This window comes from Acipenser ruthenus, chromosome 23 (assembly GCF_902713425.1).
Source record: "Acipenser ruthenus chromosome 23, fAciRut3.2 maternal haplotype, whole genome shotgun sequence".
NCBI lineage: Eukaryota > Metazoa > Chordata > Actinopteri > Acipenseriformes > Acipenseridae > Acipenser > Acipenser ruthenus.
In genome coordinates, this window is record NC_081211.1 from 7,879,689 (window position 1) to 7,882,898 (window position 3,210).

General features: G+C 39.7%; 1 long non-coding RNA gene across 2 annotated transcripts; it reads right to left on the reverse strand.

Annotated features, from left to right (window-relative positions):
- LOC131699586 (uncharacterized) lies at nt 1–2,752 on the reverse strand. Of its 2 annotated transcripts, none has more exons than XR_009308204.1 (3): nt 2,658–2,752; nt 949–1,022; nt 1–163 (listed from the first exon to the last, which is right to left on the reverse strand). It is a non-coding gene; the product is annotated as an uncharacterized LOC131699586 (long non-coding RNA). The 2 variants fall into 2 exon arrangements; XR_009308202.1 differs by lacking the exon at nt 2,658–2,752 and adding an exon at nt 2,135–2,185.
- Nucleotides 2,753–3,210: the final 458 nt, after the last annotated feature.

A 3,210-nucleotide genomic window follows, 5' to 3' on the forward strand; every position in this document is an offset into this window, starting at 1 on the left:
ACTAGCTCTAGATCTCTTCTCTGGAGGTTTCTGGGCTGGGTCGCACTGGGAGCTGTCTGGTCCCTCGCTTCTAACCAGCTGCCTCTTGCACAACCTTCTTTGGCATCTTTTAGAGCTGGTGGTATGGTCCATGGTTTCATATAGAATGTAAAAAGGATTGCTACTGCAAAAGAATGAAAAACACAACTCATTTTTGTTTCAAAATTACAAAGGAATATGTTTGAATGCTTGGAACATTAAAAGGCGGAATCAACCTAAAAATACACCTTGTTGGGTTTCCTGATCTACAGGAGAACACCTCCGAATACACCACTGCGTTAACAAATACTCATGCATCTGTACTAAAGTGGAGGTAGCTAATAAATGATCTTGCCTGTCTTGCACTTCCATGTCCTATATATAACTCAAATGTGCAGTGTTGAAAGAAACACATGTGCATTTTCATTTAAACAAAGGTGAAAGAGACTTCAGAGACAGCATACAATTATGATCCTGAAATCTGGTTTCGACAGCTTCTATCAGCCTGCATTTCATTATGGTTCAGACTATTTGGGTCTGGATTAGCGAGAGTCTACTTTACATGTAGGCTATATTATAAATTAAAGTTCTGGAAACTTTAATTGGATGTCTCATAAATCCCGGAAATGACAAGGGTGCTATATTCTTTCATTGTTCCCCTGCAGGCAGCTATATAGGGCAGCAGTGTGGAGTAGTGGTTAGGGCTCTGGACTCTTGACCGGAGGGTTGTGGGTTCAATCCCCAGTGGGGGACACTGCTGCTGTACTCTTGAGCAAGGTACTTTACCTAGATTGCTCCAGTAAAAAACCCTACTGTATAAATGGGTAATTGTATGTAAAAATAAATGTGATATCTTGTAACAATTGTAAGTCGCCCTGGATAAGGGCGTCTGCTAAGAAATAAATAATAATAATATATAACAATGCTTACCTATTTCCTGTCACTTCGATACTCTAGCCTCGATCTGTCGGCTCCCCTTTACACTCTGCCTTCTCCAGTTTCCTCTAAGGGATGAATATTCATATTCAGAAAGCTCATCATGTTAATACAGTTAGGGAAATCACCCTGGATTCCAGAAACCCAAACTGTCCCAGTGCTGTAAAATACTAATACATATCCAGCTGGCTAATCCCAGGTGGGTAAAGGCTGATCAAAACAACCATACCTCCTACTTAAAAGAATAAACAAACAAATATATATATATCATGTTTTCTGTTTTCCATGCAGCTTATTCAGTCATACTTTCTTTTGGCAAACTGGAGAGGAGCGACGGGAGTACAAGTACAACATCTTTTGAAGCATTGATGACTAATTTCAGAACAGCAGGAGTTTTCAACAAATTCCCTCAGTTCTAAGAGACTATTATTTTCACTTTCAGTTTGTCAATTACTTTTATAAAACTTAAAGGAATGCTACCCAAGACACAGCTTTCTAAACTATTTTACATTTAGTAACATCTGCATTCTCTTATTAAGTTGTGCCTCTTCTTTTAGCTAAATATCCCAGTTTAAAAGAAGATGAAAAAAAACAATGAAAGGTCATGAAACAGATACAATCACACAAAGTGTTATTATTGCATACTTTTTGTACTTTGCTGTACTAAATACAATATGTCATGTCTTACTAATACAGCATAATGAAAACTGGAGTCCAGTATCACTGCGGATGTGATTAATATTTATATTTCTAACATTAATTGGGGAAAGGTGTGTGTCTCACTGACAGGGTCATTTAGCCAACGGAATAGAACTGAGTTTTACCACAGGAAGTGATATCATACCAGGATGAAGGAGGCTGTAGATCTACAGGGGCTCAATTGCTTTATTATTGGTAGCTCTGGAACCCAGGACCAATTTATCCTACCCCTCACTATAAAATGACTTCCAGTACAGCAGGGCCCTTCCTGAACCTCAGACGCAGTCTATGATGTGGAAAGGGTCCTACTACATGTTACACAGGAAGTGAATTTATTGTGTTGTGTCATTTACAAGCAGCAGCATTAGGATCCGCCGATGTTTAGACCAATGAAATAGACCCCATCATTGCAAAGACATGCTTAAACAAGAGTGTAACATTTTAACTAAAAACATTTTTAATGATCTTCTTCTATACTGACGGTTGCTGGTGCTTTCCATGCAGTACCACTTGAGCAGGCAATTCAAGCCATCAGTTCCACTACTTGATTGATTATGTCAGTAACATTAATTTCCTGCATTCAGTATCATGGCAATTCCTCAAGGCTTTTCAACCAGGACTCCCTCAAACTTCAGCGTCATGAACTGGGCAGAGGGGGAAATACTGAATCAATATCTATTCCAAGAACCTCAGCATTAGTAATTAACAACTCAAGTCCCCCTCCTGAAACCTGTTGATTGGAGTACACTCAGGAGACCCAGACTGTATGCTCCTAAAACTACATGCAGCAGTAGAAAACAATACTTACAACCGGTGTTTAACTTTTAAATTATGATTGCGTTATTATAAATACAGTTGTTTTAACACCTTCGGATTTGCTAAGGTGTCGTAAATATGGTGTAACCCTGCTCAAACACTGTTCACGTTTTTCATAGAAAACTGTCCAGAAGTATAAATGATATATCTATCAGAAACATTATACTTAGTACCGTAGGCCTACTTACCAGAACCGGAAACACAGATTTAAAATACATCTGAGGGATGAAACTGCATAACTTGTGTTTCGACCAGAACAGTTTTGTTTTTCTTTTTCTGTAGAAACAAACTGAAACTGAAATGAAACGCTACTGTTTTAATTGTAGGTGTTGTGTTCTGTTTTGTCCACGTGGTGAACCCTTGAAGCTACAGCAAGCTTGCGTGAATGTATTAAACGACGGCCTTGTAGAGTCTGCTGAAAGAGATGTTTTGTAATGTGCAAGCGGTGTGTTTATAAAGATGAAGAAACTGGCGGGCAAAATCTGTGACCGAAAATACTAGCGCTAATGGCTTGTATCAGTGCCTAACTTACTAACTGCACCCTGTCCCATTTAAAATATTACAACACTACCTTTGCAGTTCCCTTTCAAGTCGAAAATAACCATCAAGGTATGGGACATTGCCGTCAGGCAGTAGGGATTGGCTGAGCTTTATGTCAAAGCTGCCGATAGGCCTCCGCGCAAGCTGCCGTGTAAGCCCGCCCCCTTGGGAGCTTACTATACGCAGCGCGCGGAGAGTCAC